The sequence below is a fragment of the Cervus canadensis genome, chromosome 6 (genome assembly GCF_019320065.1).
Source record: "Cervus canadensis isolate Bull #8, Minnesota chromosome 6, ASM1932006v1, whole genome shotgun sequence".
NCBI lineage: Eukaryota > Metazoa > Chordata > Mammalia > Artiodactyla > Cervidae > Cervus > Cervus canadensis.
Genome location: NC_057391.1, coordinates 21,136,003 through 21,162,170, shown reverse-complemented (window position 1 = coordinate 21,162,170; position 26,168 = coordinate 21,136,003). Strand labels below are relative to the sequence as shown.

Sequence of the window (26,168 nt, the reverse complement as noted above, 5' to 3'; positions counted from 1 at the left end):
CTTGGCTCTTGAAACTAAAATACCTTTTCATTTTTAATATCTTTTCTCCTCTCAACAATTTTTAGGTCTATTACAATACACAAAGACAAGATTTTGAATCTTTGGTCTCAAGTCTCATTGGATGTTTTTTGCAATCTCCCTTTCCTGGCTCAATCAGATTCAACTCCAGAATTTATAACAAGAGGGTTATAAGGGGAAAAATTAATTTTAAAGAAGGAAAATATGTAAGATGATATTTAAAACTATTATTCCACTGCATATAAAATTGGAGATTCTAATAATACAACCATATGAATGCCAGTCTTGGTGTCAAAAAAAAAATTCCTTGGTGTTCAAACTCTTCTACTATAACCTCAGTGCCCCTAAACAAGTTATATAATATACCTAAGCCTCATTTTTCTCATCAAAAAAGGGGGAAGTAATACCACTTGCCAGTTTTATGACATTTAAAATAAGATGGAATGTATGTCAGGTAAACAGCAAAAATACCAGGACTTCTAGAATAGTGTTTTTTTGGAGAAAACACAAAGACAAGATTCCCAGTGGCAGCACACATCCCCACAATCTGGGGCACAACCCACCAGTCTAGCAGAGTCAGCATCAGACCCTACGAAAGGATCCCAGTCTTGAGACATGGAGATTTTTAAGCTGAATTAATGAGAAGCACCAGGCCTTACCCCAGCATAAAGGCTGGGCTTCATGATTATAACAATAGAAAGCAAAAACTGTGCCCTCCAGTCCTGATCTGTCACCTCAGCATCCTTCCAGTATTAACATGCATAATCACCAGGCTGGAGCTCTATGTGAGGACAATTCCCTCTCTGGAAGGTTGGCTTGCAGGGAATCTGCTGTTCCTACCTCTCACTGAAATACACAGGCAGAGTCCCTAGTACATAGGCTGGTGTAAATGTAGAATGATTTGGGTGGCCATGGGGGCAATGTGTCCAGTTCCATCCCAAAGCAGAAAGTATGTTTGTTCAGAAAGTATGTTTGTTCTCAGATTAAATAATGTATTCAACAAATGTTTACTGAGTGTCCACTCTGTACCAGGCTATCTTGTAGGCCTATTAACAAAATGCTGAAAGATATCAAATTCATGGAGATTCCATTTTCATACACATTAAATATAATAAGTAAATTGTATAGTATATTAGAAGATGAATCTACGGAGAGGAGACTCAAGCAGGGTGAAGGGATTAGGTAGTGCTGAGGGTGGGGCACAGGAAAGTAGCTCCCCTTGCAATTTTAGATTAGGTGGTCAGAGAAGGCTTGCTTGAAGGATAACATCTGGGCAAGCACTTGAAGAAAATGAGGGAGTGAACCTTGAGGCTATCTGGGGCAAGAGCTTTTCAGGCAGAGGAAAGAATTCAGTTCTAAATTAGGAAACACCCAATGTATTCAAGGACTGGGTGGAACGAAGAACCACAGGAGGGCTTTAGAAAAAGAATGACTAACTCCCATTGAAAAGTCTCACTCTGGCTGTTGTGCTGAGAATAGACTACAGGTAGTCAAGATGAAATCAGGGAACTTGTCTGGTGGTCCAGTGGGTAAGAATCCACCTTCCAATGCAAAGAATGTGGGTTCAGTCCCTGGCTGGGGAACTAAGATCCCCACTCACTTGTCGCTGGACAACTAAGCCCCCACCACAAACTACAGAACTCATGTGCCACAACTAGAGAGCCCACACACCATAACTAAGACTCAACACAGCCAAATGAATAAATAAATATTAAATGATAGAAAATAAATGTATCATTAGTGACTCACCAATTAAAAAAAAAAAAAGATGAAGGTAGGGAAGACTGTTATGTTAACATCAAAAGCAAAAAGTTGTCAAAAAGGCACAAGCTCCCAGCTGGACGATTAACAGGTTCTGGGGATGTAATGTACAGCTTGATGATTATAAATAAAAAATTAAAATAAATTTTTATATAGTCAGAACCAATGGTGTCTGACATTCTTCTGGGCTCAGAGCCTTCTTCCATAAAGAGAAGCCCATTCAGGAGCAATTGGTGTCTCTATTCTTGCCAGGGAAGAGATAGATGACATTGGATGACTGCTGGGAATACTCTGATTCTAATGATATGTGAATTTGAGGGGAAATAATACAAAGGAGTCCTGATCTCAGATACATAAAGATGGCATCTCTCTGAGAACAAATACTGGAGTTTTCTTCTCTGTTTAAGACTTCTTGCTCAAAGTTGTACACATCAAGGACTTGAGAAAATGATCCCATGATGATGAGGGTAATGTGAAACACAGAGGAGAGGGCAAATGAAAATCCAACACACCTCAGTGAATCAGTTCAGTTCAATTCAGTTCAGTCGCTCAGTCATGCCTGACTCTTTGCGACCTGATGGACTGCAGCACGCCAGGCTTCCCTGTCCATCACCAACTCCTGGAGCCTACTCAGACTCATGTCCATAGAGTTAGTGATGCCATCCAAGCATCTCATCCTCTCTCATCTTCTTCTCCTCCAGCCTTCAATCTTTCCCAGCATCAGGGTCTTTTCTAGTGAGTCAGTTCTTCACATCAGGTGGCCAAAGTATTGGTGTTTCAGCTTTAGCATCAGTCCTGCCAATGAATATTCAGGACCGATTTCCTTTAGGATGAAGGAATTGAATTTCCTTGGATTTCCTTGCAGTCCAAGGGACTCTCAAGAGTCTTTTCCAACACCACAGTTCAAAAGCATCAATTCTTCGGCGCTCAGCTTTCTTTATAGTCCAACTCTCAGACCCATACAAGACTACTGGAAAAACATAGCTTTGACTAGATAGATGTTTGCTGGCAAAGTAATGTCTCTGCTTTTTAATATGCTATCTAGGTTGGTCATAACTTTCCTTCCAAAGAGCAAGCGTCTTTTAATTTCATGGCTGCAGTCACCATCTGCAGTGATTTTAGAGGCCAAAAAAAAGTCTCTCACTGTTTCCATTGTTTGTCCATCTATTTGCCATGAAGTGATGGGACCAGATGCCATGATCTTAGTTTTCTGAATGCTAAGTTTTAAGCCAACTTTTTCACTCTCCTCTTTCACTTTCATCAAGAGGCTCTTTATTTCTTCACTTTCTGCCATAAGGGTGGTGTCATCTGGATATCTGAGGTTATTGATACTTCTCCCAGCAATCTTGATTCCAGCTTGTGCTTCTTCCAGCCCAGCATTTCTCATGATGCACTCTGCATATAAGTTAAATAAGCAGGGTGACGATATGCAGCCTTGACATACTCCTTTCCATTCACCTCAGTGAATGGCTGTATGATAAGGATCTCTGCTGTCTCATCATGTTGAGTGACCTCCTCTATCTCTAGGAGGTAGAGGCCTTTAACATGACAATCTACATAACTTGCAGGGCCAAGTGCAAAATGAAAATGTAGTACCTCATGTGCAAATCTTCCTAAGAATTTCAAGATGGCAACAGCAGAGCATTAAAATAAGCATGGGGCCTTTTAAGCGTGGGGTCTTATGAGACGGCACAGAATTCACACCCTTGAAGCTGGCCCTGGTCTTTAGTTTGAACTGCACCCCACTCCAGTACTCTTGCCTGGAAAATCCCATGGACGGAGGAGCCTGATAGGCTGCAGTCCATGGGGTCGCTAGGAGTCGGACAGGACTGAGCGACTTCACTTTCACTTTTCACTTTCATGCATGGGAGAAGGAAATGGCAACCCACTCCAGTGTTCTTGCCTGGAGAATCCCAGGGACGGGGAAGCCTGGTGGGCTGCCGTCTATGAGGTTGCAGAGTCAGACACAACTGAAGTGACTTAGCAGCAGTAACAGCCATTATTCAAATTGTCCAGGTACAGGTGTTCAGATGGGAGCATGGGAGAGACCTTGCATTAATCTGATAATAGTTCAACCTTGTGGAGTAGAGAGTGAGGGCAAATTAAATGTGCCAATTGGTGTGGTACATCACCTCTCCACCTACCTCTGAGCTGGTGAGATGTACTTTTTCTTGGCACCTGAAGACTGAATATAGGTCCTTTACCTATGTTGACCCCAGCCATGGCAGAGTCCCAAGTACTAGGAAAGCTCTATCTGCAGAAGAAAATAAATATATAAATAAGTTATTAATCAAGCCAAGTAAGAGGCTGAGTTTTACCATGAGCTGTTTTACAAACTCAGAAAGAGAGGCACTCACTGTGTTTCCCATAGGTGCGGTCTATGCAGGTGCTGGAGAAGGTCATCAAGAGGTCGTGACCAAAGAACTGGACTTGTACCTGGACAGAGGTTCCTTATCCTCTCCCTGACCTTAAAATGTATGTTCCACCCACTCTTCCTGCACAAGCAGTCACTTTCAAGGATGCAACCTTGAGAGAGCTATATGGTGTTGAGACCCATAAACCAGGTAAGGCCTCTAGATGAATTTATAAAATTCTAGTGGGTGTGTTCAGAGATCTTCTCATCCTCTGGCTTCCCAGAACAAGCCTCATTAGGGAAATTCCTTTGCTTATTAAAACTGCCACCTACCAACCTAAAGTAGTCCGCCTCTTTCTTTAGCCTCTCCTTGCCCTCCATGTATGGGAGCCAGTTTGCAAACCAACAACAGGATCCCAACTTACCTCTCTAGGTAACACTGCAGTTTTCCCACCATAGAAGAGGCTGTATCATCATCAAAAATCATTTAGCAAAGCCTGGGTCTTTTTGGTTGTCTCCTCTTCCAAGGCTAGGAGCAAAGATGTAAAGAAGTAACATTTAGAAGGGTGTAGGTTCTAGTTAAATCCCCAGGCTCCAAAATCAAATACTTCATTTTCTCATATATTGATTCATTCATTTATTCTATAAATACTGAATTCATATTATTTGATAGACTTGGTAGTGTCTCAAGCCTAGTGAATATCTATTGAATAAACCTGTGGACTCAGGAAGTGGAGAGACAGACCTGGTACTAATTCTGGCTTCACCACTTGAACAGTGCGTGACCTTGGACAGTTTACTTAGGCTTTCTGATCATCAGTTCCATCACCTGTGAGATGGAAATGAATAGTACTAACACCTACTTTTTATTGTCATGTGAAATAATGTATGCAAAGCCTTATTTTGTATCATTATTATTCATTCCTATTGGTTTAACTAGACACAGAAAGGGCAGCATGTATCTCACAAACCTGCACTTCTGTCTCTGTCACTAATTCAACAAGAATCAGGAGAAATGCGAGAAGTTCACTCCATAGTCCAAGGTAGGGTGCCATTGTGTTTTATTTTTGTTGTGGTTCTTCTGCCGGTCGAGAAGCACTTGTGTGTCTTGGCATCTCTAAGATAAGAAACAATCACATATGGAATCACAGTACTTGTATGTACCACTAAGGACCCAGTAGCTTTAGTGACTTGGGAGTTTCACTTCTGAAAGAGAAATCACTACTGAAAAACACAAACACCTCAAGCCAAAAGGAAGGATGTGCAACCACTGGCGCAAACCTGCAGCTCAGCCCTCACGTACGTTGTGTGGTTCTTCCAGGACAGGGCTGCTAGTCCAAGCCAAGAGAAAGTGCAGCTCACCTCAGCCCCCAGGCCTGGAGCAGCCATGATCTCTGCTTTCACCTTGACACTTGTGATGTTGTCATTCCTGATGAGGAAAAATGACAGCTTAAAACTCTGGCTGGCACTATGGAGAACAGTGTGGAGATTTCTTAAAAAACTGGAAATAGAACTGCCATATGACCCAGCAATCCCACTTCTGGGCATACACACTGAGGAAACCAGATCTGAAAGAGACACATGTACCCCAATGTTCATCGCAGCACTCTTTATAATAGCCAGGACATGGAAGCAACCTAGATGCCCATCAACAGACAAATGGATAAGGAAGCTGTGGTACATAGACACCATGGAATATTACTCAGCCATTAAAAAGAATTCATTTGAATCAGTTCTAATGAGATGGATGAAACTGGAGCCTATTATACAGAGTGAAGTAAGCCAGAAAGATAAAGACCAATACAGTATACTAATGCATATATATGGAATTTAGAAAGATGGTAATGATAACTCTATATGCAAAACAGAAAAAGAGACACAGATGTACAGAACAGACTTTTGGACTCTGTGGGAGAAGGCAAGGGTGGGATGTTTCAAGAGAACAGCATCGAAACATGTATATTATCCAGGGTGAAACAGATCACCAGCCCAGATTGGATGCATGAGACAAGTGCTCGGGCCTGGTGCACTGGGAAGACCCAGAGGGATCGGGTGGAGAAGGAGGTGGGAGCGGGGATCGGGATGGGGAATACATGTAAATCCATGGGTGATTCATGTCAATGTATGACAAAACCCACTACAATATTGTAAAGTAATTAGCCTCCAACTAATAAAAATAAATGGAAAAAAAAAAACCTCTGGCTGGTTTTGTAATTTCTCTTACCACCCCTATTTATTAATTGAATGCCATTAATTGAATGCCACACTCTTTCTATTCATCATGACAAAAGCCTTGTTTTTTCAGGAAGAACCATTGGAGACTCAGTGACCCAGGCAGGGGGCCATGTGACCCTCTCTTAAGGGATGCACCTGACATCAAACTATACCTACGAAATGTGGGTCTTCCTTCCTCTTTGGGTATGTCCAATACCCCCAAAAGGTCTTAAGGTGCCTCCTCTCTGAGGCATCATGAAAAATGAAGAGAAAGATCATAAAGGTTTGCAGGCCCCTCGGGTTAGAAGTCAGCATCCTTTCAGTTGCAGAAATCCTCCATCTGAGCACCAGACACTGTTTTGTGTGCACTCTTGTGCGTCTTCAAAACCCTGCCCATACCGAGCAGGGGACAAATTGTCCTCTAATAGCTCATTGATCGAATCTACGAGACCAGTAATGCAGGAAAGGAATGTTCTTTGCCATCAGTTATTTTAAAATATGTATCCTGTGATTTTCTGATAATACCCTTGTAATTAAAATGTCTTCTATAAATCAATAATAAAAACATTAATTTCCCTGGAGGAAAAATGGGCAATCTACAAAAAGAAGTACAAATGGACAGCCAATTTATAATGAGGTATACAAGTTCTTTAGCAGAGAAACGTAAAAATAGATCAGTGTGATTCATTGTCCACCTATTAAAGCAATGAAGGTTAAACACACACACACGATCATGGAATTCCTCCTCTGTTATTCCAAGGGCTTTACCCAGCCTTTTCCCAAATGGGCACCACTAGCCTTGAGCCACTCACTCTGAGACCAGAAGTAAAGACTGCAAATACTCAACTCAAGTCCAACCTCATCTAACCTCAGTGCAAGCTTATATACCTGAAGAGCAATTCTTTCAGCCCTGAGAAACTAGACAAAATGACATCTGGGCTGGGGAAGGAAATAAAGACAGAAAACAAGGCTTCAAGAAAACCAAAGCAATGTTAAGAGATCCAATATCCCAATAAACTCTGCAGTTTCTTCAGGAAGAGACAAGAAAAACAGCAAAAATTTTGGAGCCAGAAATGTAAAGGAAAAAGTTCCCCTGTTGTGAGCCAAGGGCACCGGGGAAGCTGTGCAAAAACCTCAGGGGCCCAGGGAGCCTCTGACCAAGGAGCCCTGCGCTCTCACGGTCTGCCAGGATGCCGTTAGAAGACAGGGAAAATGAAATCAGCTATAATTGCTTTGAATTCCAGGGGCACAGCAGTTCTTTGACTGAAAATGGGTTGAGGGGAAAGAGTCTCAGAAACGGACCTGCTCTCAATTAAGCCAGCTCTCCACTGTGCTTTGAGGCTTCCTTGAAGGATATTTAGGAATTAGGTTGTAATAACTTGCATCCCAGTCTTGGCCCTACTGCTTATCTGCTATGCAAATTTGGCCACATTAATTGGTATCTCAGAGCTTTAGTTTTTCATCTGTAAAAAAGAAATAAAAATAATCACACAATATAACATGGGGATGAAATGAGAAAAGATGGGCTAAAAGAAACAGATCAGGTCTCAAAGCACTATAGCGATTCTGCCCTCTTACGGCAATCTCTACCTAGTCCTGACCACCTAACAAGACTTACCAACCCCCCAGTTTATCACACCACCCAGTCTCAACCTCCACCCCTGACCCAGGTTGTTGTGATCAATAAGTCGTATTCTCTCCCTTAAGGACCCAATTAAAAAAACTGAATGAAGTGACATAGATAGATAGCACTGTCTTCTATAGAGTGGAAGAATTTGGTAGTTCACAGAAATTATTATATTTATGACCAGACATCACTAATCTTTGTGAAGGTATCCCTGCTTTATACATTCAAAATAACATTTTGAATCAAAATAATCAGTATGGTATTCTACCTTTTCTTTTCCAAAGCAACATAAACAGGATATTCAAAGTTCTCTCAAACACAGGCTGCATTTTTTTCTTCCACCTGCACATGGAGATAAAACAACAAAAATAGTAAGAAACGCCCTTGTATTCAAAAGACTCAGCATAAGCTATTAAGTAATCATTCTCCAAACATTCACTGATCAGTTAGTTGAAAAGTGAAGAATTTAGCATGGACCAACACATTGGTAGGAGGATTAGAAAATAAAGATGTATCATGCCCTCTTGAGAAAAGACTTATTGGACTTCTCAATGGGTACAAAGTTGCATAGGATTTGTGTAGGATTGTATAGCAATGTGTAGGATTACTAATTTATCCCGCTGCCACCTTTCCCCTTAGGTAACTGTAAATTTGTTTTTGAAGTCTATGAGTCTGTTTCTGTTTTATAAATATTCATTTGTTCATTCATATTGTTAAATTTTTTATAATATTCTTTTAGACAAAGCTGCTAAATTCAAGGCACTTTCTGTAAACTTAAATTGGCTCAGATGTTTGCAAGACATTTCCTATTTTGTGTTTCATTGGGAAAATAATAAGATAATAATATCATGTATCATCTGCTGAGTGATCACAGGCCCTATTATACTATCAATAATGATAACAGCTAACATTTGTTAAGCACTTAATATGTATGAAGTATTGTTCTAAGTGCATCACACACATTATTTATTTAATCTTTACTACAGCCCCATGAAGTGGGTACAATTATTAGCACCAAGGTAACTGAGGCACAGAGAAACTAACTTGCCTGAGAAGAGCCAGTATAAGGAGAGCCAGCTTCGAGGACAGGTGGAGTCCCCCAAATCCTGCATCCTCAACCACTAGACTTTGCGAACTCCCACGTTATCTGTAATTCTCACCACAAAACCGCAGTTTGGTATCGTTACCCTCATTTTACAGGAAACCTGGGACTGAAATTGTGGTAACTTTTCAAAACCCAATCCAGTTAGTGGCGAGGCTAATTAACACTCGAACTTAAATCTATTTGGCTCCAAACCACGTCCATATTTCACTTTGCCCTACTGTATAATGCTGCTGTCCACGGCTTCCCCACATGAGACAATGGCCATGTGTAAAGATACCACACAGAAAACTGTCTTGTTGTGTCACACAGTTTTATCCCTCATCCTGACTTGTTCATGGTCATCTAACATAAATTCATGTAAGGTATGCCCGTTAAATGTGCGAGTAGCACAATGTTGAGGTAGGTAGCTATAATGTTAGATCATATTAGATGGATTGTAACAGTCAAAATAAAATTTAATGGTGAAAACTACATACCATACTTCTACATATATTTTTATGAAAATTGATTGTGGTGTATAGAACCAGGGACCCTGGACTTACAGTATCTTTTGTGAACATGAACTGGTTGTACAACCCACTCACACTAGCTCAAGGAAAAGGAGAGTGTCTGAAAAGATACAGGTGAATCTCATAAAACCCATTTGCAAAAAATACAGCTAGATCTCACAGGAAGAAGAAAGCCATCAATTTTCTGTTCTTTCTAAACCTAGTTCTCTCAGAAAGTATAATCAGTTCTCTTGGGAGACCAGCTTCCACTGTAAGCCTGCTAGTTTCTGCTCCACAATAACCTGAGTATGAACCTACCTAGCTTTCATTTGCCAAGAGATGACTCTGACTGGAACTCAATAGGGTTTTATAGCTCTAGTGACAAATATTGTCTAACTACTATTTCTATACACCTACTCCAAATTCGTAAGCCCAGGATTTACCCAGACTCAATATGTTGTAGTCAGGAAAACAAGGTCACTTTTTACGAACATGACCCTAGATTCATCCCTTAAGGGGCACTTCCAATGGAGGGGATGTAGGCTGGGAAGGAATCCCAAAAGTAGGAAACAACTACAAGCTCAAAATAATATCATGTGAAGAAACAAGGATGTCATATGAAGAAACCAGGGATGTTCATAAGGAATACTTTTAAAAGCCAGAACAGAGCTGTCCTTGGGTTTTCAGAAACATACGCTATAAAATGCACGGGTTGTCACCTACTCTACCTGGTGTAGCATAGCCCACTGAAGCCGAGGAATCATTGGACTTCTGGTCCTCATCTTGCCATAACTCCCAGGGCACCAAGGGCTGATCCTAACTTTGGTTCGTTTTTTCTTGGTGTTTACGTCAGTTTGACCTACATCATGAATGGCTGTGTGTGCTGCCACTAGATGGCAATGTGGACGTTTTATTTAAAAGACTGTGGATGGTTTCTGGTACAGGAGGCCCTACAAATAGTGCAGACGTGTGCATTTGTGCTGCCTTTAATGGGTTGGAAATCCCTTTTGATTTCTAAAGTAAATGAGGAGAACTTACAGCAATCATAGACTCCTTTGAACAATTAACATATATTCCAAATTCTGTAACAGAAACCTGTGGTAAAAATGGTGAAGACCCAGCAAGTTTCGTTGGCTATTCTGTGGCTTCAGTTACACTGTAAGTTGGGGAGTTTCTGGATATGGGAAGATGAAGACTAAATGGATATGAAGAATAAATGGACATTTTTTCAAAGTTCTGAGAGGATAAGGGACTCCCAGTGACTAAACTGGAGTGCCCTCTGGGAAATGTGTAAGGAAAGAAATTTGTAGAAATGCTTCACTAATGGTAATATTCTCTGCTTGCTAATATCTTTGAGAACAGAGGTAAGTGGTAAAAATGGAGTGGAGCAGAGTCCCCGATACCTGAGTGCCCAGGAAGGTACAATCAACTGTAATTACTCAGAAGGAATGATCACCTTACAGTGGTTGCAACAGAATCCTGGAGGAGGCATCATCTCCTTGCTTATTCTGAGCCTAGAGACGAAGAGGAAAGGAAGAGTAAGTGCCACAATAAACAGGAGGGAATGTTACAGCTCCCTGCACATCACAGCCTCCCAGGCCACAGACTCTGCCGTCTACTTCTGTGCTGTGGAGACACAGTGCTCTGCAGGCATCTGGAACCTGTACCCAAACTCTGAATCTGAAAGGCATCATCTCTTCTCATCCTTGTCTTTCCATATTCATCTGTCTCTCTCATCAGACATGAGACTCCTTTGACCAACTAAAATATATTCCAAATGATGCATTTCAAAAACTTTTTAAATTTAAGATTTTCCCCCTGCAGACCACCCCAATCACTAAAGCATCATCACCAAATATGTTAACTAGAACAATATATGATCTATTGCATAGGAAGTAGAATATACACTCTCTGGAGCTAAATGGCCAGAGTATAAAAATACTGGTTCCACCTCTAACTAACTGGATGATCTTAGTCAAGTTACACTTTCTATATGCCTCAGTTTTTACTCAATTATTTTTTTTAAAAAGGGAAACTGGTAACCACAGTACCTAACTCCGATTTGTGGGATGACATGTGATAACACATGCAACGTGCTTGAAATAATCCCCAGTCCATGTACATGCTAATTCACTTCAGTCATGTCTGACGCTTTGTGACCCTATGGACTGTAGCCCACCAGTCTCCTCTGTCCATGGGATTCTCTAGGCAAGAATACTGGAGTAGGTTGCCATTACTTCTCCAGGGGATCTTCCCGACCCAGGATCGAAGCCAGGTCTCCTGCATCTACCGCATTGCAGGCAGGTTCTTCACTGCTGAGTCACTGGGGAAGCCAGTCCATAGTTAGTATTATATAAGTGGTAGATATTATTAGTAGCATAATAGATTTAGATGCATCATAAGTTTACTAACACTCACTGATGTGTTAATACCTCAGATCTTTGGAGAAATGAATGGGATGTAAGTAACAAGCACCTAATAATAATTTTAGCTTCCAAATTCTTCATTAATAATACCCATCAATTATTGACCTTTTAAAATCATATTAGGGAAAATATCAAATGGCCTTAGAAAACCTGGTAGAAGGATAACTTTATGTTTGGTTTGAGTGGGAAGATAAAAAACTGGGTAAAGTGGCCCTGGGGAAGCTCAACAACTGCTTTGGAAAAAACACAGATTCTAAGTTTCTCACATGGAGAACTCTAACAGAAAATTATGAAAATTTATGAAACAAATTATCAAACCCAGTGGGTCTCACTTGCTGGTTCTTTACTTTTACTTCACCAAGGATTCCTTGCATCATTATTCCTCACCCCCAGTGGAATTCTTAACAGAAGCATGAGAACTATTGTTAATAGGATTTCCCTTCCCCAGTGGCTCAGCAGTAAAGTATCCTCTCAATGATGGAGACACAGGGAATGTGAGTTCGATCCCTGGGTTGGGAAGATCTCCTGGAAGAGAGTATAGCAACCCACTCCAGTATTCTTGCCTAGAGAATCCCCATGGACAGAGGATCCTGGCAGACTGCAGTCCATAGGGTTGCAGAGAGTCAAACACCACTGAAGTGACTTAGCATGCACATACTATTGTTATTACTGTTCTTGTTGCTCAGTAAAATAATGCACACATTAACTTATAACTAAATCTTTTTCTTTTAAAATCAAAGATTTTTTAAATCAAAATACTACTGGCACATTATCTAAAAAGTAAGAGGTATTACACAGTTCTGTTCTCCCACTCCCGCCCCATCAAAAAAAAACAAAAAACAAAAACCAGCAATATGATGTTCTACTCCCACTGTCAATCCAACTCCATTTTAGCAGTTTCTAAGTTATATGCTTTCTCCTTGATTTGTCAGTATTAGACATTATCTACCTATGGCTGATTTATGCTGATGTACAGGCAGAAAACAACACAACACTGTAAAGTAATTATCCTCCAACTAAAAATAAATACGTTTTTAAAAATATTAGACATTATCTACTGAATTTCTTTTATGGTAACACAGCATCACTGCCACCTTCCTAATATGGTTATATCACAATATGGAGTTAAACCGATAGTCATGATAAATATGATTATGACCATGTCAATACTGTCACTGTCCAGCCAAAATGAGTACAGTGATTACATTTCCTTTCTAGTACAATTGAAAGTGAAAGTGTAAGTTGCTCATTCATGTTCAGGCTCTGCGAATTCTCCAGGCCAGAATACTGGAGCGGGTAGCTTGTCCCATCTCCAGGGGATCTTCCCAACCCAGGAACTGACCCGGGGTCTCCTGCATTGCAGGCAGATTCTTTTTTTTTTTTTTTTTTGCAGGCAGATTCTTTACCAACTGAGCTACCAGGGAACTTTTAGTTAGTAATTGCCTCATTTTTTTCATTTGTCCTATATCAATTCCCTATTTATTTTGTGAGTTCTTCAACAGATTTTTTTAATATTTGTTAATAATTTCTCCCAAACGAATCAAATATATCTAGTAGAGCATCCTTTTTTTTTTTCTCTTTTTTTCCTACAGATTCTCTGTTCCTTGACCTCTATCATCAGCCTTGTGTGAAATAATCACTCTTTGACTTTGTTGCACAAATGTTATCCTAGGACTTTTTAGCATTGCTCACCGTATTGGTTATCTTGCATCTTGAACCTCATGTATCTTCATTTTTCAGTTCAGTCTTTATTTTTGATAAAACATGTTCTCTGAAACCTCTGTAATAAAAGCTGCATGGGACTTTTCTTCCGTCACTCTTTGCATGCCTGAAAATGTCTTTATTCTACCCTCACTCTTGATTAATATTTTGACTGAATATAAGCCTATAAGTTGAAATTCTATCAGTATTTCCAGTATTAGGGAAGAAAAGCTATTTCCTCTGAGTTTTTTAATGAGAGGAAAAGTACAAAACACTTCTGGTGACTCAGTATTTTGAAAGTAGCATTCCACTATTTCTTTATATCCAGAGTTGCTGTTAAGTAGGGTGATACCACTTTGAATCTTTCTCTTTTATGACTTTTTTATTCTTTCTGGACAGGTTTAGGATTCCATCTTTTTCCTTAAAATTTTAACATTTCAATTCAGTAAATGTGAGTAACTAGGTGAAAGCACTTCTAGACTCCATGGATAAAATGCCTGAGACACTCTGCTGTCAAGGAGCTTATGACCTAATAGACATACTGTTCATCCTATGGTTATATTCACTTTACATGCATCCATGTTCTTCACCCTGGATAAGACTGTTGTCCAGGGAAGGTGACTTGCTATTCTGAGTCTATCACATTTGTGAGAAAATTGATAAGAATTAAAACACTTCCTCAGGATTAAGAGATAGTCTTCTTCATTAAACAGCCAAGAAAAGTGATGTTAAACCACATTTATTTCACAAATACTGGGTACATTAATCATACTGTTTTATTCATTTTTTTAAGGACAAAAGTGGAGTTTGTTTTATTATAAAAGAAAGAAAAATAGTAACTCCTCAAGAATCTTAACAAAGGAGGGGAATATTTCACACTCAGAGAACAGATACCAAGGTACAAAATTACAACTGTTTGAACTCCAGACTTGTCCCATTTCCTCCAGAGCAGAGATGGGGAGGAGACAGATGAAGCAAACAAGCAATTCTGTAAAACAAAGACTTAGAAACCCTACAAATATGATTAAAATCTAAACTTCTGTTTTGCTTTTAAAAAAAATTTTCTCTTAATATATCAAAAGGCCTGCTTTAGTGACATGCTAGTCCCACCGGAAAAAAAAAGCCCAATACCCCCTTGTCAGTAACAAGCTCAAGTTGACCAGCCAACACATATTGCCAAACTCCTGTGTGTACAAGTACATGTGTGGCTTTTTAAACCCGGGGCTCAGGTGATGGCTACTGCTATCATGGGCTTCCACCTGTTAACCAATCAATGTCAGCCTCCCCAGAAGGGCGAGCGGGGCAGAGAGAATCTCTGAAGTGGTAGTGACAGAGTAACAGCCCCAAACAGCCAAGTTTTCCAGCATGGCCACCCCCATCCCCACCCCAACTCAAAAGGAGATCCTTATTTCTAACCAAACTACTTGTCTCAAATTTGGGTTCCCGGTAATCAGAATGGCCTTTTCTCCCTAAAGAGAAAACAAACATTTATCTGCACTCCCATATATATATATATATATATACATTTAAATATATTTACATTTAAATATAAAAATACTACTCTGCTTTGTGTTATAAATGGAGGACCACACAATGAGAACTTTTTCTTTGAAGGTAGGACTATCCATCCATTTATCCTGAGCCTGTCAGGGCGTTGAGCCTCAGGCAAGGGAAGCACCACACCAGGAGATCTAGGGTATTTTCCTACCTGACTTCCCACCCTTCCTTCCCCTCTAATTCTCAGTTTTAATAGAAAGTTGGTTACAACCTCCTAAGTAATGGAACCTCCCACCAAGAAGGGAAATCCTAACCAAACCACAGAATCCAGCACCCCAGTCCCCCACTCAGAAACTGCTCAGAAAAGTCCTCCCCATCCCTTAACAGTGACTGGGCTCTCTGTCCAGAAAGCTATGCCTACTGGACAAACACTCCTGATTAAATGGAAGCAGTGGTTATGTTTCCCCAACCCCAACGAATGCACGAGAAAGCTCCGGTGATAGGAAAAAGAAAAGGGCAGGGATAGGTAGGTGGTTGTGAAATGATTAAGAACTTGACTCTTTCAATCCTGACTAAAGAAAGCAAGAGATATTAATTGGGTGTGAGGAATTAAAAAAAAAAAAAAAAAACCTTGATATTCTACCCTTTGGGTTATTGTTATTATGACATTGAAAGGAGCAAGAGTGGGAGCAAGATGTAGAATTAGAGGTGTTTTGAGGGCTGCAGGTCTAGTCCACTTTGTTCTTGTACTGGAAGAGCTTGTCGTCGCCCATTTCGTTCAGAAGACATGTGAGGATAAGGGCTTCCGTCACAGCGGAGGGGTCACAGTTGACAGACGGGCGACGGTCTTCAAAGTAGTCTTTCTTCTCCTGGCCAACAGTCCGAGGGATGTGGATGCTAGCACCGAGGTTGGCCATGCCGGCAGAGAAGTCCTTGATGTTGGAGGTTTCATGGAATCCATTTAGGCGCCTGGCATTGCCCAGGGCCCCCTTGGGATCGTAGGCTCAGTTGTGGTACTGGTGCCACTTGCTTAGTTTCTCAATGCCCTCCTCAGGGTACTTCAAACCATTCTCCTCTTGCATGGCCTTGGTGCTAAAGTTGGCATGGCAGCCAGCACCATTCCAGTTTCCAAGAATGGACTTAGGATCAAACGTGGTGATCACTCCGAAGTCTTTGCACACATGATGCAAGATGAAACAGGCCACCCACAGATGATCTCCCATGTTGATTCCTTCACAGGGTCCTATCTGGTATTCCCACTGCGCAGGCATGACCTCGGCATCCCTACCCCAGATCTTGATGCCTGCCTGCAAGCAGGCCCGGTGGTGAACCTCTGCAATATCCCTGCAGTAGGCCTTGTCCACTCCCACACCACAGTAGTATGGATCTTGGGGCCCAGGAAAGCCGTTGGAAGGCCAACCAAAGGGGTGCCCATCTGTGCCCATGAGAGTATATTCCTGCTCCATTCCAAACCATAGGCACTGGTTGCTAACCACGTCCATTATCCGTTCATAGGTGTGCCTTAAATTGGTGTCAGCAGGCTTTCGGTTGTACTTGAAGACTTCACAGAACACCAGCTTGTTGGAGTCCTTGCGGAAAGGGTCCCGAAACACGGCAGCAGGGACAAGACATATGTCACTGTTGGAGCCTTCAGACTGAAAAGTACTAGAGCCATCAAAATTCCACAGGCAGCTCTTCTATATACTCGGGCTCAGAATTCAAGGTTCAGATCTTGCAGCGCAGTCCTTCTGCAATACCGTCGATCCAGATGTACATAGCTTGGACTTTCTCACCCTAAGGTAGGACCATGTACACCTGCTTGATGGATTTGTTCAAGTGGGAGCTCGCCAAGATGGTCATGGTGGAAGGTATTCTGGGCACCAAGCAAGCAGCAGGGTGGGCAGGCAGCGAGAGCCAGGTGAGGAGAAGAGAGGCAAGGAGGCCAGGGGTGCTGCTTAGACAGCCTGTTCTTCTCCCATTCTAGGTTCTGCCTGTTTGTTCAATAAATATTTGTTGAGGGACTATTATGGACCAGACAATAGCCTAGACATTTAGTACACAACAATAAACAAGGTAAAGTCCCTCCACCCATGAAGCTTATATCAATATGGTGCAGAGAAGGACATGAAAAATACAGGAATAAACAAACTCACTATTCCACCAATATTTACCAAGCACTTATTATTTATCAGGTATGTTCTAAGTCCTGAAGATATAACAATGAACAAATTCAACAAAAAAGCTTCTCCCATTGAATTAATGTTCTACTGAGTAAATAAACAAGGTAAACCATATCTTATAAATGTTCAGAAGAAAATAAAAGAAAGTGATAAGACAGAGCAAGAGTAGAGAACACTTTCATTGACTGGTCAGGAGAAAAGTCTCTGAGATGATATTTAGGCTGAAATTCAAATGAAAAGAAAGAACAGGTCCTGCTAAGAAATGAGGAGAAAGGATCTGGGGTATAGGGAAAACAAATAAAAAGCTTTAAAATGGAAGAAAGCCTGGTATTTTCCAGGACTAGGAATGAGAAGAGCAGAGTGAATGAGAAAGAAGTTGGTGCGAGATGTTTCCTTGAGGTGTTACATAGACACTTACAAAAGCCATGGTGAGTAATACTGGGATATCTACTAACAAGTATAATGAGAAGCTCCTGGAAAATGTAAATAGGCCAGTGATATGGTTTCATTTACCTTCTTCAAAAACATTACTTGGTTCTGGTGTGGAAAGTAGATAAAGAGAGGCAGGGAGGCAGAAGTAGCAGGGGGTGTGGGGGAGGAGACCATTTAGTAGACTGTTGAAATGTTGAAATAATCCTTGTAAAAAGATAGTGATTTGGACTAGGATGAAAAAAAAAAAAAAGGAGATGAAGAGAAATATGCAAATATGAGACATATTTGACAGTGAAATTAACAGAACTAATTTATGGTTTAAGTGAGTGAGAAGGCAAAGAAAAAGGAGCAGAACTAAGAATGATTACTTGATGTGTGGCCTAAACAATCAGGTACATTTTGATGTGACTTCCTGACATAGGTAAGACTCAGTTCAGTTCAGTTCAGTTGCTCAGTCATGTCCAATTCTTTGCAATCCCATGGACTGCAGCACGCCAGGCCTCCCTGTCCATCACCAATTCCCAGAGTTTATTCAAACTCACGTCCATTGAGTCAGTGATGCCATCATCCTCTGTCGTCGCCTTCTCTTCCCACCTTCAGTCTTTCCCAGCATCAGGGTCTTTTCCAATGAGTCAGTTCTTAAATCCGGTGGCCAAAATATTGGAGTTTCAGCTTCAACATCAGTCCTTACAATGAATATTCGGGACTGATTTCTTTTAGGATTGACTGGTTGGATCTCCTTGCAGTCCAAGGGACTCTCAAGAGTCTTCTCCAACACCAGTTTAAAAGCATCAATTCTTCAGTGCTCAGCTTTCTTTTTAGTCCAACTCTTACATCCATACATGACTAATGAAAAAACCATAGCCTTGACTAGACAGACCTTTGTTGGCAAAGTAATGTCTCTGCTTTTTAATATGCTATCTAGATTGGTCATAACTTTTCTTCCAAGGAGCAAGTATCTTTTAATTTCATGGCTGCAGTAACCATCTGCAGTGATTTTGGAGCCGAAAAGACTGGAACATGTTTGAAGAGAAATTAAGATTTATATTTTAGCCATACTGGGTTTACGATACCCATTAGAAATCTAAATGAAGATGTCATAGAGAAAGTTCGATAAATGGGTTTGGAATTTAATAGAGAGATCAGGGATAGAGCTAAAACTTCAGCTGTCGTTGACAAGTAGATGGCATGTAAAGCCAAGGGACGTGGGGAGATAGATTTTCTGGGAATAAATAGAGTTAGTGAAGAGATGAGAACTTGAATCAGATTTTGGTACTATGACACAAAGGTGAGCAGAAAAGGGAAAAAAATGCAGCAAAGAGGACTGAGAGATAGTGGCCATATGGCAGAGGAAAATCAGAAGAGCCAAGAGAGGGGCCTGTATAACTGCAAGAGGGGACTGCCAAGAGGTTGAGCAAGATAATAACAAAGGTGACCACTGGATTTGCAGCAAGGGAGTTCTAGTGCATTTGGCAGAAACTGTGTCCTGAGTTGGGAGGATGGACAATGAATTGAAATTGGTTAAACAAAAATAATGTGGCACAGTTGGTAAAGAATCTGCCTGCCGATGCAGGAGACACCAGAAACTCAGATTCAATCCCTGGATCAGAAGATCTCCTGGAGTAGGAAATGGCAACCCACTCCAGTATTCTTGCATGGAAAATTCCATGGACAGAGGAACCTGGTGGGCTACAGTCCATGGGGTCTCAAAGAGTCGGACACAGCTGAGTACACAGGAAATAAAGAGTTAATGGGAAGTAAAGCAATAGAAGCAGAAAAGATAGTTCATTTGAGAAATTGTGTTGGGAAAGAAAGCAGGTAAGTGATAGCTGAGAACAACACAGAGCTGTTTGTTATTCTGTTGGTGGTTTGTTCGTAGAACAGTAGACAACAGGGTACATTTTCAAAAGATAAAACTATTTTAAGGTGTTCCTTTATGGTTATTTTTGATAGAAACTCATATCTAGTTTATAAAACTAAAGATGTTCATGGATTAAATCACTAAATAAATGTAAATGATTCGTTTGCAGAAGAGTGACCTCTGGGGGATTACCTACATTCTTACTTGTAATTTAACTGTGTTTTCTGCATTAGCCCTGAAGTTTGAGTAGCTCAAGTTTAAATTTTTTTAGCTGAATTAGCATATGTCCTGGTTACATACCTTATTAAGGCAATACCTAAGTCTCTTCTAGTGCAACAAATGTTTGAAAAATTAATGATGACCGTGGGAAGACTAACATTGTATCAGTCAAAGTGAAGTTCTGGGGGAAAGGAGACATTTTCAATCATTTTCGAATAAAAGTCATGAAATTTCTCTTTTTCTAAATAAATTCAAGGTAGCACTTCAGAATTATATTTACCCTCATTGAAGTCACTGTAGTTGAAAGGAAAGATGCAAAATAAGCTTAGACCAAGCAATCACTGCTCCCCAGTGTCTGTCACATAGGATGAGACAAGAACCCCAGAGACCCCAGGGCCCACAAGCAGTGCCTGCCCATGGCACTGCTCCAGAGAGCGCCAATATTTTATTCTGTGTGATGGCAGCTTCTAGAATTTTGCAACAGAAAGGCCAAGTCATCCAGATACTGTTTACCCTAAGAATGTAGCCCACAATTCTAAAAAAGACCCTTAAAATCCATAGCTGGTATGTACTCACTAGTTGCAGCTTGTGTTTTTCTTCCCACTGACTCCTGTCCAGGTTTGGATTCACTACTGCTAAATTAGATGCTTATTTTCTTTTAAGTATTATTTCAGAACAGAGCTTTGTGATGACTTGAAGTGTGTCTGTGTACGTGTATGTAACCTTCATTAATATCTCATGATGAATGCCCACTCTATTCTGACTTTTTTTAAAAGGTTCAGATCAGGAAATAGATTTTATGAATTAAATATCTTTGTTTTGTCTTTCTCCTAGAAGTCACAGTGTACTCTTGGACAGAAAGATCAGACTATCAGAGGATATAAAAATTTACTTATCAGATTGCCTTATCATTCTGGAGAAGGAAATGGCAACCCACTCCAGTATCTTTGCCTGGAGAATCCTGTGGACAGGGGAGCCTGGTGGGCTGCTGTCCGTGGGGTCGCACAGAGACGGAAATGACTAAAGCGACTTAGCATGCAACATGCATAGCATATCATTATAATGTTTAGAAATACCACTGATTAGTGTTGGTCTTTTATTGGACTGGAACCTGGTGGTCCGGAGTCAACGATGAGAAAGTGAAAGAAGGAAAGAGGCTAATATTCCCTGGATTATGCAGCCGGCTTTCTCATTCCAGGGAATCAGCCAGAAACAGAGAGATAAAGAGAAAGAGAGGAAGAGAAAGAAAGAAAGGAAGGAAGAACACGGGGACCAAAGCTCTGATGGAGCAAAGGTGTTTTAATCAACATGGTGTGGGCATATGCACTGTCTTACAAGGTAGTTATTCTCAGCAAAGACAAAGATTAAAATTCCAGACTTATAAAACACAAGGCGATCCCTATTAAAGAGAGAAGAGGGTACTTATCACCATAATGAGAAACTAACAAAGGAAATGCCTGGATTCCTCAGCCCCGGGAAAGGCGTGCCTCTCCTCTTAATTCCTGAATATTCTCTCAGCCTGAGAGATCTACATTTGGCCTCAAGCATTAGCTATTTGAAAATAAATCAAAGATTCTGTGGCCACTGGAATTTGGAATAAAATTCAAAGCATATTTGAGCAAGCAATGTTTTTCATTTAGGCAAGGAAGATTGTGGAGTTTGTAAAAACATAGATTGCATGGGTCCCTTTAAAAAAAATGTTATTTGCTCAAGATATACAGTCAGGAGACAAGGAAAAAGAATGAACAAGTGTTGAAAGTCCATTTATTCAGACTATACTTCAGATAAATGGATCCTGTCAGGTAGTAAATAAAAGCATCTTCCAAAGAGGTTTAGGATATTGGAAAAAAAGTCGCAGGACACTATTTCATACTAGCCTCCTGGCTATCACAGTCATATTCTGCTATTAGGGAAGACAATATATATTTTCTTAGTTGTGTGTTCCTTTCTTTGTGAAGGCCTTATTAACCAAACTGATCTATCCAAGCACATGAAGGAGGACAGGAACAGCCAGCCAGAGCCAGCAGGACCAGCTAAAAAAGACATTCCCTTCCATTAGGCCGAAGAATTGTATGACTCTGTGTGTCCCTGATTCTCCCTTGGTCACTCTGAACTCAAATGTGAGAGCCTGAAACCTTTATGTTTCAAGGGATTGGATGCTGAGGGAATTAGAGGCTAAATTATGTTGACTGCATCCCAATTCCATCCACAGGCACATGCTAATCAATGTGTATAAGGCTGGATGCTCAGCTCAAAGGTTTCATTTGCCTCACCTACCACTTGGAGAGGCCATGTGATTTCTAGCCATTATATTATTTTCATGCTTCTGGGAATCATTTTAGCTATTTATCCTTTCTGCTCTGGCACATTAAATTATGTTCATTGGCTCTCCACTTCCTCTTCAAACTTCCTATGTTTTCTCAAGTCCTGAAACATTGCTCCCTTCTCCAGTTAAAGAAGGGTCAGACTCCTAAACCCCATTTCCATGTCAAGGACAGACACTCATCAGTCATTCATCATTCCTTTTCATTTCATTTGTTTAAGTCTTCCAACATTTCAACTATTAGTGAAAGTTTAAATCTCTTCATTGAAGTCCTAAGATAATGAATCTTATCAATACATGAATTTCTTCTGAAGAGGCAGTTTTATAGCAAGTTGTTCACACACAAAGCAGTAAGGCCCAGAGCCAGCCCTGAGACCATGCTCCATAGATTCCGTCTGGGGGAAAGACACAAAAGAGGATCAGCTCTAAATACACCAAGGACTTCCATAATAGTGTTGCAGGAAGGGGGACCCCTTCCAGGGCCTGAAACTGGGCTCTTATCTAACACTCAGAAATGAATTGTCCGAGGAGACACATGTGCTGACAAAGCAAGAGATTTTATTGGGAAAGGGCACCTGGGTGGAGAGCAGGAGGGTGAGGGAACCCAGGAGAACTGCTCTGCCGCGTGGCTTGCACTCTTGGGTTTTATGGTGATGGGATTAGTTTCCGGATGGTCTTTGGCCAATCATTCTAATTCAGAGTCTTTCCTGGTGACACAGCATCACTCAGCCAAGATGGATGCTAGCGAGAGGGATTCTGGGAAGTGGACGGACACGCGGTGTCCCCTTTTGACCTTTCGCGAACTCTTCTGGTTGGTGGTGGCTTACTAGTTCCGTATTCCTTATCAGGATCTCCTGTCATAAAACAACTCATGCAAATGGTTACTATGGTGCCTGGCCAGGGTGGGCGGTTTCAGTCAGTGTGCTTCCCCTAACAACAGGATCCCAGTGGGAGTGAGAGGGTCAGTGGTGACCTGGAGCTAACAAAGGCCAATGACCACCCACCACCACACCTCCATAACTTTTTCTCTCTTTTTTGTCTTTTTTCTTGTCTCTTCTGTTTGTCCCTGAGACCCAACAGAGTTCTCCAAAAGCCTAACAACCTCTATTAACCTCTGACATGGTTCTGTTTCCAAAACCTCATCAAGTCAATTCTAACTTCAAGCCTCCATTTCCTAATGAGAAACCGATGTTGAAATTTCACAAAGTATAAATGAACTTTTAGAATATCTTTCATTTTATTGACAGTTGGAATGACAGAAAGCAGAAGAAGTAAGATGTAGCCGATGATGTCTCGGCGGGAGGATAATCCTAGCTCAGGCTGGAGTTGAAGCTGAAGATGAAGCTGTCTCTTTGGGTTTTTTCTGTGTCAAAAATGGTTCTGAAACCTAAGCTGTAGGAAAATAAATAACAACTAAGGCCTATGATTTGGGGCCAAATAGAAGCAACCACTTTGGAAAAAGGGAAAAAGACCAAAGATGTTAAGAATCAAGAAGGAGAAACCTGAATGTCTACCAATAGAGAAAGTGATTTTAAAAATGTTGGCTCATCTGTACAATGGATACAACCACTATGAATCATATGATCTGGAATTCTGCTTCCAGTCAACATAGAAAAAAGAAGACCAGATTACCCTTCATCTGAAAAAACCAAAAAAAAAAATCCCCAGACAAATTACATAAAACAACAGTTTCCAAGACACTGTATACCAGGCAACAGATGACAGCTATCCCTGAGAGATGGGAAACAAATGAGGGGAGCCCAAACATTGCCCCCAGATTCTCACCTTGAGAGAGTTTCCAGTCTATGACACAGGGAGGGGAAATTGAGTAAGAACCCCATGACTTTCGTGAGTCAAGGAGACAAGAGCTGAGACTGGAGGAGCTAGAGCTCACAGGACAGAATACTAAAAAAAAAAGAGAAGTGCTTAAAGAGAGAACCCTGGAGATCTGCAGAGAATGCCCTCAAATATTCAGCAGAATGAGTCTCAGTCAAGTGTAAATGGCAGGCCATGGAAAGATCCATCCAAAAGGTTAGAGGAAACAGTGTCTCTTCAAGTGTACCTAGAATTTAAAAGGAGTTCATTGCTTGATCATACATTCCTTAATTATTTAATCATTTCATACATTTCATTTCTTTAGTTCTCATCACTAGCTCCCATCACCAAACAAAAAATTGCTTCATATAAATATTTAAGAAACAATTGGATCTGATGGAGTTAAACAGTAAGGACAAAAATAAATGTCACCCATCTATGGCACTGGGAAACAGTTACTAATAAACCTAATTTGTTTCTGATAACAATCATACAATTTTCTTTAAAAACTAGTTTTTGTCTCTTACCTTTAATTCATTTATGCATAATGTTGAGTTGAAATAAATTCAAACCATGCAGGCACTTGTAGAAATGTGGCTTTGTATAATTTAAAGTTTTTATACTTAAATCAACCTCAAAACTCAGTTTTACTCATTATAATGATTGAGTTCATTACACTATATATTGTGACATCATTAAGTTATTAAATACTTTCCATATTTCCTCTTCATCTTCTTAGATTGAGGATCTATAATTCTTTGGACTCTCCCAGTTATTCTTACAGTCATCTTTGCTGTTGTATTTCTCTGGGCATTCTTTTTTACTTTAAAGAACAACCATCATTAACAGCTTCTGAAAAGTATTAGACATGATGTCCACATTGACAGTTTCTCATGCTGTAAATCTTGCCTTCCCAAGGTAGGAAAACTTTTTAACCTACTTCCCAGGCTCCATTGCCTTAAATCGGGAGGTGAGGCACATGAAGAGTAGTCTAGGCAAGGACATTACTTTCCTTGGTGGGAGGCAGTACGGGTTGCATTGTTCTCAGGCTGGCAGCAGCAGCAGCATCTGATTCATTGGTTCAGGAGCAGTAACTTCCTGGTTGGGCCAGCCTGGCTGCATGTTCTGTGTCTGGTGGCACTGGAGGCCACTTCCAGTCCAGAAGATTCACCCCCATCAAGCGGTCCTGTGATTGGCACAGGGACGGCCACCTACTTTCTAGGCCAGTTGAATGGGTGGCTCTGGTCTTTGCTCTTAGAAGTCAGGCCCAGAGTCTCTTTCTCCAGACTGACAAATGATTCTGCAAGTCATCTAACACCACTTCCAAAATCCCTATCTGCTTAGACTAAGTAAAGCCGATTACTCTTCCTTTCTTGTCATGTATCACACTGACATTTCACAGTGTTTACTCTGAAGCCCACTCTGGCTTTCATTTCAAAATACTTTAAGCTGGGTATAAGTGCTGCCTAACCTTTTCATCGCAGCACATTGATTCGTCTTAACAAGGAATACTAGTGATGTTTTACTATGATTTCTGGTTCCTTTGCTTGCCAAAACAGTAACTATGAAAAAGAACAAAGTCTATTTTGATGACTAGCTCAAGATATATCATGGAATGAAAGCACAGTGAATCTCATAAGCTAGATTCCATTAGCATAACCTCCTGAAAGGTTTTTTAAAAGCTTTCAATTGTTATGCACATGGGAATGAGACAACCTGAAACCTTTCCAAAGGCTCCTCCTCTTGCAATGTTTACACAACTTCACTAATTATTTTCACTAGATTTCTTTTTGACTCCAGAGCCAGTTAAAGCCTTAAATACAAAGGCCTTTGACTTTCAAGTTTCATTAAAGATTATTTTCCTCATTTTGTGGGAGTGGGGAGATCATACAAAGACTAAATTTAGGGCTTACATCAATGCCATTCTTACCAGCTCATATCAAATGAGAGTTCCAGTCACTAGGCTAATCCTTTCCCATTCTTTAAATCTGGAATTAAATGTCACTTCCTCAGTGAACAATTTCCTGCCCCCCTCCACATCTAAATTTGTCCTCTCTGTTTTATTGTTTCAAAGAAACCTATAATTTTTTTTAAACAGTAAAACAAGTTTCGCTTTGTAGACCTTATCACAATTGCTATGTATTTTTG

The 26,168-nt window shown here is 40.6% G+C and overlaps 1 pseudogene and 1 gene segment (V, D, J or C); one reads left to right on the top strand and one right to left on the bottom strand.

The window, feature by feature from the left end:
- LOC122443232 overlaps positions 1–26,168 on the top strand; it is a 331,145-nt gene that overhangs the window by 20,433 nt on the left and 284,544 nt on the right.
- On the bottom strand, positions 15,919–17,050 carry LOC122443984 (annotated as a pseudogene).